We start from the raw sequence: 11168 nt of genomic DNA on the forward strand, positions 1-11168 counted from the left end.
AAGTCCGGGTTTCTTCTTCATATTAACAAGCCGTCTTCACAATCATCTTGTTGGTACGTGTCCGTTGCAATAAAATACATATGCCATTGAGTCGGCCTCCAATGCTTTGGCTTGATGAAAATTTGGGGAATAAGAAATCCACACAATGTTGAACCGGTCTCCCAATACTTCACCTCCATGACGAAATGAGGTTTTTCCTCTAGATCGCGTTTCTGCGGAGCTCGGGCGGAGCCCTGCTGAGACAAGGTCATCACCAACCTCCGGAGCACCGTCACGCTGCCGGAGAACTCTTCTACCTCTCTGTCTCTCTTGCTGGATCAAGAAGGCCGAGATCATCATCGAGATGTACGTGTGCTGAACGCGGAGGTGCCGTCCGTTCGGTACTAGATCGTGGGACTGATCGCGGGATTGTTCGCGGGGCGGATCGAGGGACGTGAGGACGTTCCACTACATCAACCGCGTTCTCTAAACGCTTCTGCTGTACGATCTACAAGGGTACGTAGATCACTCATCCCCTCTCGTAGATGGACATCACCATGATAGGTCTTCGTGCGCGTAGGAAATTTTTTGTTTCCCTTGCGACGTTCCCCAACAGGGTAGCTCCCAAAATATAGAATTCTTCTTCCACATGGGTATGCGCTTATCAGGGCCGTTAGGAACAGGTTGGCTGCCAGGACCCTTTCCAAAGATTATTTCTAAATTTTTGACCATATCAAATACTTCAGCACCGGTACAGATGACAGGCTTCCCCCGGGGTTCTGCCTTGCCATTGAAATGCTTGCCTTTTTTTTACGGGATGCTTGGGCGGAAGAAAACGACGATTGTACGGGTACACATTCTTCCTACATTTGTCGAGATATATACTTTCTGTCTGATCCAAACAGTGCGTGCATGCATTGTATCCCTTGTTTGACTGTCCTGAAATGTTACTAAGAGCAGGCCAATCATTGATGGTTACGAAAAGCAACGCTCGAAGGTCAAATTCCTCTTGTTTGTGTGCTCGTCCCACACACGTACACCTGGTTCGGCCCACACCTGTAAAAGTTCATCAACTAATGGCCTTAGGTACACATCAATATCGTTGCCGGGTTGCTTTGGACCTTGGATAAACACTGGCATCATAATGAACTTCCGTTTCATGCACAACCAAGGAGGAAGGTTGTAGATACATAGAGTAACGGGCCAGGTGCTGTGACTGCAACTCTGCTCCCCAAAAAGATTTATGACATCTATACTCAGACCTAACCATAAGTTCCTTCCGTCAGCTGCAAATCTCGGGAACTCTCTCTCGATTTTTCTCCACTGCCGACCATCAACGGTGTGCCTCAACTTATCGTCTTTCATACGATCTTCCATGTGCCATCGCAACAACTTCACATGATATTTATTTCTGAACAGACGTTTCAACCGTGGTATTATAGGAGCATACCACATCACCTTGACAAGAACCCTCTTCCTGGGTGGCTCGCCCTCAATATCACCAGGGTCATCTTTTCTGATCTTATACCGCAATGCGGTGCATACCGGGCATTTATCCATATTCTCGTACTTCTCACCGCGGTAGAGGATGCAGTCATTAGGGCATGCATGTATCTTCTGCACGTCTAATCCTTAAGGGCAGACAAGCTTCTTTGCTTCGTCCGTTCTGGCGGGCAATTCGTTCTTTCTTGGAAGCATCTTCTTCATCAGTACCAACAACTTTTCGAATGACGAGTCAGTCACACCGGTCTCTGCTTTCCACTTCAGCAATTCCAGTGTGCTACCCAGCTTCTTCTGGCCATCTTCACAAGTTGGGTACAACAATTTGTTGTGGTCCTGTAACATCTGCTCGAACTGCAACCTCTCCTTTTCTGTGTCGCAACCTCGCCGTGCATCAGAAATGACCCGGCCAAGATCATCAGCGGGCTCATCTGATTCCCGTTCTTCATCCTGATCTTCTTCTTCATTGTCTTTCATTGCGGTATCAGCATACTCAGGGAACATAGATCGGTAGTTGTCATCATCGTTCTCTTCTTCTTCATCGTCGTCTTCCATCATAACCCCTCTTTCTCCGTGCTTGGTCCAAACATTATAGCCCGACATAAAATCGGACCGAAGCAGGTGGCTCTGAATGACTCTTTAGGAAGTGTAATCCTTCTCATTCCGACATTCAACACATGGACAAAACATATAGCCACTACCATGCTTGTTCGCATCGGCTGCATCTCGAAAAGAATGCACGCCTTCTCTGTAAGCGGTTGTGTGTCGATCACCGTACATCCATGGATGGCTCATCTGCGTTATACGAAAGTATATCAAATACAATCACGATCCTAAAAATTAGTACCGCACAGTCTAAACGAGGAAATATAGTTGCTAACCTTTTAGAATAAGTAGAAATAAAGAGGAAGATGTTTAAGCGTGGCTCAGGCATCTCATATCGTAGTTGTGTTCGGTGAACTGAAGCGGCATCGCTCTAACACACATTTCAACAAACACCTCTAGTGCATAAAAAATGGAGAGCTAGCACACACCCACACTCTTCCATCCAAGAAAAATGCAAGGAAGAGAAAGAATGCAACAAACACCTCTAGAATGCAAGGAAGAGGGGAGAGGGGGTTGTGCTATATATAGGCAGATGACTTTAGTCCTGGTTTGAGACACAAACCGGGACTAAAGATGGTGCACATGCGGGCTGCACACCGAGTAGCCCTTTAGTCCCGGTTTCAGACACAAACCGGGACTAAAGGCTCCTTACGGACCGGGACCAAAACCTCGTGAGCGGCATTGCGATTTGGGACGACGTCCCGGTCCAGAGAAAGGTCGGAATTAAAGGGTGCAGGCCAAAAACCCGTTTTCCACTGATGCGTGGCCGTGGCTGACTCGACGTGGGCGAGGTAGCTTTGTATAGTACATACCGTTGCCCTTCTCGGAACCCGCGTATGTGCTATTCCATTAGATACGAGTAGTAGCTTTCCAATTGATGAATACTACTCCGATAGTAATTCATGATGTCTTTTTGTTGGCCGTGAGGTGGTTTGACTTTTTCTAGGTTGTCCTTCACATGTGAAGCGGTGGCCGTGGTTGATGCCCTTTTCTTCTCGGGGACGGTCTAGTAATTGCTTAGTGGCGACGGTGACATGGTGGATTGCAGCAGATCTCCTGGCATCGAGCAGCAGCACTGCTATAGCCGCTGCAGAATTCGTTAGGAGTTGTAGCGTGGCAGAAATTTCATGTCCGTCAATCTGTGGCATGATGAATCGCTCAAGACTACCTCCAAGATGATGTTCGTATCCATAGCGCGTGCGGCGGACACAGAACATGCAACTCTTGATCTCAAATTTTATATATACTGTCGGTGATATACCCCGCAGTGTAACCCGGCTTGGAGTATGACCCGTCAAGGACTTGATGACTCACCGGCGACTCAACAGTGACCTGGCGGACGACTCATACTTGTCCCCACAGGCGACTGAGATAAATGACGAAGGTCCAAGGCCCGACGTACACCCTAGCATGTGGCGACTCATAGAGAGGCCAGAACGGCCGACTCACATAAAAGGCCTAAGAAGAGGAGAGACTCCCTCACAAAGGAAACAAGACCCGGATTAAGATTCAAGAGAGACTAGTCCTATTCCTACTCCTAATAGGACTCTACATGTAAACCTACTCCTTCCACCTATATAAGGAGGGGTAAGGCGACCCAAGAGGGGGAAGATCCACAACTTAGGTCTAGACAAGACAAATCATGAGACAGACCAGACACCCACGAGATTAGAGGTGGCGAGTCTGCACCCTTGTAATTGAGATCATCATCTTCATCAATGAAGCACAAGCAGGACGTAGGCTTTTACCTCCATCGGAGGGGCCGAACCTGGGTAACTCGCGTCTCTCGATTCCGACCAACCCCTTCAAGCCGCCACATGGTTACGATGGCCTCACACCTAAGTTCTCTCATGAGAACATCTGCCGTGACAAAACGACGACAGTTGGCGCCCACCGTGGGGCTGATAGCACGGTGGATTTGTGTTCTTGATGGGATCTCTCCTAGGATCGAGAAAGCTTACGACTCGCCGGATCCATGAGAGCTGGCGTAGAAGATCACAACATCGAAAAGCAGTCAAGACGATGTGTACAAGTTTTGAGATCAAGATAAAATTAGGGTTGCCTGGTGTGCGTTGACGCAAGTCGCCATAGGACTTCCGTCGCGTGAGCCGCCGTGCCCGAGATTGAAATAATAGAATCAGGATTGCATCAGTGCGCGACCTACGCAACACGATCCGTCGAATCCAGCACAATATCGATTTCTCTGTTGCTGCCGCACGAAGCCAAGATCGAAAAAGTTCAGCCAGGGTCGTGTCCGATTGGTGCAATGCTTTCAACATCAACACACATGGAGAAAATCTGGAGATAATACTAGTTTGGATACGTCAAAGGCCGAAACAAAGACCAAAGAGCGGCAGGTGATTGACCAGGCTCCCCTGTACTCGGCCGCCGTGGCCTCACCCCGAACTGGGTCGCCGTCATGCTGCACCACGCCTATACGTCACTGAACCGTCACACCGGTTGGCTTCGCCCTGAGCCGGGTCGTCGTCATGCCCCTGCTGGCCTCGCCTCCGCCGTGCTCTTGCTGCCCTCGCCTACGTCGTGCTCTTGCTTCCCTCGCCTCCATCGTTGCACGCTCAGCAACGGAAACTGCGACCAGAGGCGATGGCCGAGATGGCGGCTTGGTCATGGCGGAGCTCCAGGCCAGTGCCAACTCGGGAGAGGGAGCAGCTGCTCCAGGATATAATCGACAAGGGGTTCGATCCCGTACGAGGGCACACGTCCGATCACGAAGCAGTAGTAGGCGGAGAAGAAAACTCGGATGAAGAAGACCCCAGCAGCTGCTGTTACGACGAGTACTTCATATATATCCCCCTCCGACGCTGCACCTACGGCGACCACCAGTGCTCGCCCAGCTCCGGCTGCTCTTTCCTTCACGCACGCCTCGCTACGGGTTGTCGTGCCTTGTCACCTCTCCACTACATGCGCTTCTGCATACGGCCGCGTGGTCGTGCACCCGCGACACCCCTGCGCTGCTACCTATACGTCCCCATGCCTTGACGCACTCCTCTTTTGATTTCGGCCCGCCTCGCTCTGCGTCTGCTCGGCTATGCTGATGCTTGCAGGCGGCCTCGTCCATGCATCTGCCTCGCTCCACCTTGCTCACTTATGCCGCCGTGGCTTCACTTCAACTAGATGGAGACAGCCAACATGAAACTTGGGTATTTAACTTGCGACATCTACAACCAAGCATACGTGTGCCATAGATGGGAAGTACATGTCACAAGCTACATATGAGCCGGGGCATGTGCCAACGATCTCCAAGGATTTCTACAAGGCTACCGAGGAGACAACAGAGGAGAGAAAGAAAGAAAAAATACAAAAGAAGACACTCCTCTTTTGATTTCGGCCCGCCTCGCTCTGCGTCTGCTCGGCTATGCTGATGCTTGCAGGCGGCCTCGTCTATGCATCTGCCTCGCTCCACCTTGCTCACTTATGCCGCCGTGGCTTCACTTCAACTAGATGGAGACAGCCAACATGAAACTTGGGTATTTAACTTGCGACATCTACAACCAAGCATACGTGTGCCATAGATGGGAAGTACATGTCACAAGCTACATATGAGCCGGGGCATGTGCCAACGATCTCCAAGGATTTCTACAAGGCTACCGAGGAGACAACAGAGGAGAGAAAGAAAGAAAAAATACAAAAGAAGATCATGTGGTGTTGGAGCTACATTAGATTTGATCGCAAGACCTCCTGGATTGGTGCTTGCACGCTTGCCCGCTGGGCTAGATGTGCGATCATACCAACACCAGCTTCCCCATTCCATCCCATCAAAAATAAATCAGGTGCTGTCTTTTTCATCCATTTTTTATACATATTGTTTATTCAAAGAGAATTACTCTGTACTGCAATGTATTTTACGTAGGGCAATTTTTCATTATAAAGCGACACAATACCGCGGAGATGGAGGCGTGCCAACATCAGTCTGGATCGGCGTTCATTCATTTCGCACCAAGACGGGGTACAATGACGCGGCCAATTCTTACGTCCGTGCAACCAAGGCGGTTTACAATGAGGCAACCAACTCTTACATCCGCGCGACCAAGGCCACTTACAATATCGCGGCCAACTCTCACGTCCGCATGATCAAAGAGAGTTTACAATGTCGCGGCCGATTCTCGAGTCCATGCCAAAACGCCAGACAACTCTCGCATTCAAGTCGCCGCCCCCATGGTCCGGTTTATATCAACATGCCGGTACAGTGCTCGCCTGTACGAGCCGCCCAACAGAAGGACGCAAGTCGCCGCCCTCACGGCCCGGATTATATCAACATGCCGGTGCAGTGCTCGCCTGTACGAGCCGCCCAACAGAAGGACGCAAGTCGCCGCCCTCACGGCTCGGATTACATCAACCTGCCGATGCAGTGCTCGCCTGTACGAGCCACCCAACAGAAGGACGCAAGTCGCCACCCTCACGCTCCGGACAACGTCAACTTGCGGGTGCAGTGGCTTTATATCTCGGAGATGGAGCGACTACCAGTATCTTTTCTCTGCCGGTTTATGCCACAATCAAGTATGGAGACTCTCAAGCCGCCTCTTTGAGCCCACTTAAGACTCGGGGGCTACATGGACATGGCTCGGCAGGCTCAACTGGGACGAATATTTCAAGAACCCCGGATCATTACAGAAAAATTAAGCCGGTCTAAATACTTGAGCTTTTGATACAAAAGTCTATCCTGGGTGGCGCTTGAGCTTTCTGACTCGCCCCATCCTGTCGCGACCTTATGAGCCGACGAAACCTGCATTTCAGGGTGGCGCTCAAGCTTTCTGACTCGCCCCATCCCGTCGCAACCTTATGAGCCGACGAAACCTGCAATTTAGGGTGTGTGCTCGAGCTTTCTGACTTGCCCCATCCTGTCGCGACCTTATGAGCCGACGAAACCAGCATTTTAGGGTGGCGCTTGAGCTTTCTGACTCGCCCCATCCTGTCGCGACCTTATGAGCCGACGAAACCTGCATTTTAGGGTGGTGCTCGAGCTTTCTGACTCGCCCCATCCTGTCGCGACCTTATGAGCCGACAAAACCTGCAGTTTAGGGTGTGTGCTCGAGCTTTCTGACTCGCCCCATCCTGTCGCGACCTTATGAGCCGATGAAACCTGCATTTTAGGGTGTGTGCTCGAGCTTTCTGACTCGCCCCATCCCGTCGCGACCTTATGAGCCGACGAAACCTGCATTTTAGGGTGTATGCTCGAGCTTTCTGACTCGCCCCATCCTGTCGCGACCTTATGAGCCGACGAAATCATCATCTTAGGGTGGCGCTTGAGCTTTCTGACTCGCCCCATCCTGTCACGACCTTATGAGCCGACGAAACCATCATCTTAGGGTGGCGCTTGAGCTTTCTGACTCACCCCATCCTGTCACGACCTTATGAGCCGACAAAACCATCATATTAGGGTGGCGCTTGAGCTTTCTGACTCGCCCTATCCTGTCGCGACCTTATGAGCCGACGAAATTACTATTTTTTACCTTCCTGGCAGTGCCACAAGGTTTTTCAGGCTTTTTTCTGACTCGCCTCAAAATATCTTGTGCCATACTTATCATATCATATACATGCATCATATTGCATTACATCATACATCATACATACATATCATGCCGGTCTTCAAATCGGGTCAAAGCATAAATTCTTGCAGGTGCAAATAAATCTTTGAATAGCCAATTTGGCTGGATTTTTATCATGGTTTATCATAACCAGTGTTAAATGATTGGGGGTTTTTAAAGCCAGCTCGGAAGAATTGATTATTGTCAAAGAGCCACCCTATCACATATAATGCAGAGTCATCTAATTGACCGGCCCTTGGATTTCTTCAACTTGTGTTCTGTAGTAAACTACAACACTTATGGATTTCTCCGACATATGGATTTCTCAAGGATATATTTGCCGGGTTACATTGCAACCATGGTCAAGGATTTCTTTTATCACAAAGTCATCATCAGCTCACAGAGTGGATATGATTTTATTCTACAATGGAAGGAATAGCCCCGAGTCGCTGCAGGCACACAACCCGGCACTTGGGGGCTACATTATTCAAATCAAGATTACATCAAAGTATGAAAGTCCCATGTCGCTGCAAGCATGCACCATGACACTTGGGGGCTAATGCAATCCGCTTTTCAAATGATCACATCATCAATAGACCCGGCTATTTCAAGAAGATAAGCCGGCCCTAGGGGGCTACAGGTCGCTCATTATTCAAGTATGGATTGAAGGAAGAACCGACTCATCATTTTCATAATGACCCGGCCCTTGGGGGCTACACATTGCTGCTCAAGGAGAAGAACAAGGAAGTCCCGAGTCGCCGCAAGCAATCGACCCGTCACTTGGGGGCTACACTATTCAGATCAGAATTTTTAAAGTCCCAGGTTCCTGCAGGCAAGACAACTCGGCCCTTGGGGGCTACATCACTAAGTTGTTTCATAGATCATGAGGTTCAAATTGGAGACCCGACCCATCACACACTGATGACCCGGCCCTTGGGGGCTACAGGTAATATGGATATATCAAAAAATTGAAGATCACATTTCATTCTGTCATGGAGGTGAAGTATTCTACAGATAATATAGATATATCAAAAAATTGAAGAGCACATTTCATTCTGCCATGGAGGTGAAGTATTGGGAGACCGGTTCAGCATATTTTTATCTAGTTGAAGCACTGAAAGACCGGCTCAACATCACACGGATTTGTCAATTGGAGTTCAGTTGTTTGACGGGGCACTACTAATTATGATGACCCGCCATTGTCAATCATGACCCGCCATTGTCAATCATAACCCGCCGAAGCAAGAGAAGCTAGTTCAACATTGTGTGGATTTCTTATTTCCCAAATTTTCATCAAGACAAAGTATTGGAGGCCGACTCAATGGCATATGTATTTTATTACAAAGGACACGTACCTACGAGATGATTGAAGGCGGTTCAAAGAAACCCGGATTTTTCAAGGAGCCACTTCAGTAAATCAAGCCGGCCAGAGGAGCAAGCCGACCCCTTAACTTATTTGTTACTCTTATTTTAGGAGCTTACCATGAATAAATTCAAGCTAACCTTGGGGGCTAATGTCGGGGATATACCCCACAGTGTAACCCGGCTTGGAGTATGACCTGCCAAGGACTTGGCAACTCACCGGCGACTCAGCAGTGACCTCGCGGGCGACTCATACTTGTCCCCACAGGCGACTGAGATAAATGACGAAGGCCCAAGGCCCGGGGTACACCCTGGCATAAGGCGACTCATAGAGAGGCAAGGAGGGCCGACTCACATAGAAGGCCCAAGAAGAGGAGAGACTCCCTCACAAAGGAAACAAGACCCGGATTAGGATTCAAGAGAGACTAGTCCTATTCCTACTCCTAGTAGGACTCTACATGTAAACCTACCCCTTCCACCTATATAAGGAGGGGTAAGGCGCCCCAAGAGGGGGAAGATCCACAACTTAGGTCTAGACAAGACAAATCATGAGACAGACCAGACACCCACGAGATTAGAGGTGGCGAGTCTGCACCCTTGTAATTGAGATCATCATCTTCATCAATGAAACACAAGCATGACGTAGGCCTTTACCTCCATCGGAGGGGCCGAACCTGGGTAAACTCGCGTCTCTCGATTCCGACCAACCCCTTCAAGCCGCCACATGGTTGCGATGGCCTCACACCTAAGTTCTCTCATGAGAACATCTGCCGTGACAAAACCACGACATATGTCGTTTTGACTATTGGTCGACGATGTAATATTCTGCCCCAGCTCTTCTCCATCCGGCACATAGCGAGCTTCTCGATCCCTAGAGAGATCCCTTCAAAAACACAATTTCACTGTGCGATAAGCCCCATGGTGGGCGCCAATTGTCGTGGTTTTGTCACGGCAGATGTCGTCGTGAGAGAACTTAGGTGTGAGGCCATCGCAACCATGCGGCGGCTTGAGAGGGGTTGGTCGGAATCGAGAGACGCGAGTTTACTCAGGTTCGGCCCCTCCGATGGAGGTAAAATCCTACGTCCTGCTTGTGTTTCATTGATGAAGATGATGATCTCGATTACAAGGGTGCAGACTCGGCACCTCTAATCTCATGGGTGTTTAATCTGTCTATCTCATGATTTTTCTTGTCTAGACCTAACTTGTGTATCTTGTCCTTCTTGGGGCGCCTTACCCCTCCTTATATAAGTGGAAGGGGTAGGTTTACATGTAGAGTCCTACTAGGAGTAGGAATAGGACTAGTCTCTCTTGAATCCTAAGCCGGATCTTGTTTCCTTTGTGAGGGAGTCTTTCCTCTTCTTGGGCCTTCTCTTGTGAGCGGACCCTGCTGGCCTCTCTATGAGTCGCCTTATGCCAGGGTGTATGTCGGGCCTTGGGCCTTCGTCATTCACCTGAGTCGCCTTATGGGGTCAAATACGAGTCGCTCATCAGGTCACTGCTGAGTCGCCGGTGAGTCGCCAAGTCCTTGGCGGGTCACACTTCAAGCCGGGTTACAACGTGGGGTATATCGAAGGCTGACCCGTCGGGTGGAGCATATTAGTCACACTCCTGACCTATTCATGAGTTTACTAGAGCTCACCCCAATCTTATATACTGTGACCAGCAGTCGGACTCATGGAGGTGTGTTCCTCTAAACATCGCTTTGTAGGACAACATCTTGCTTACACATAAGCTTTAGACACATTAAGACATTTGTCATCCTACCATACAGTATTCGATAGTATTGCATCTCCAATGGAGTGGGTTAGTAAAGTTATTCTCCTCAGTTCACCACTGGCTTGTTTTCTCAGGTCCTACTTCACGGGATCTCCGGTCATATAGGTTGGGTTACTGCCATGGCAACTCATGTGGGTCTCATACCCATCTCCCTCAATGCACCATCTATCACAACACGTGATAGCCCTTTAGCAAAAGGGATCTGCGAGATTCTTAGCCGTTTGGATATAATCCAACGCTATCACCCCAGAGTTTCTCAAATGTCTGACACACTTCAATCTCATTCTTATATGTTTATTGGACTTCATGTTGTCCTTTGAACTCTTCACTTTGACAATAACTGTCTGATTATCGCAGTTCATAAGGATAGCCGGAACCGGCTTCTCAACCACGGGCAAG

The sequence above is a fragment of the Hordeum vulgare genome, chromosome 6H (assembly GCF_904849725.1).
Source record: "Hordeum vulgare subsp. vulgare chromosome 6H, MorexV3_pseudomolecules_assembly, whole genome shotgun sequence".
In the NCBI taxonomy this organism is placed as follows: domain Eukaryota; kingdom Viridiplantae; phylum Streptophyta; class Magnoliopsida; order Poales; family Poaceae; genus Hordeum; species Hordeum vulgare.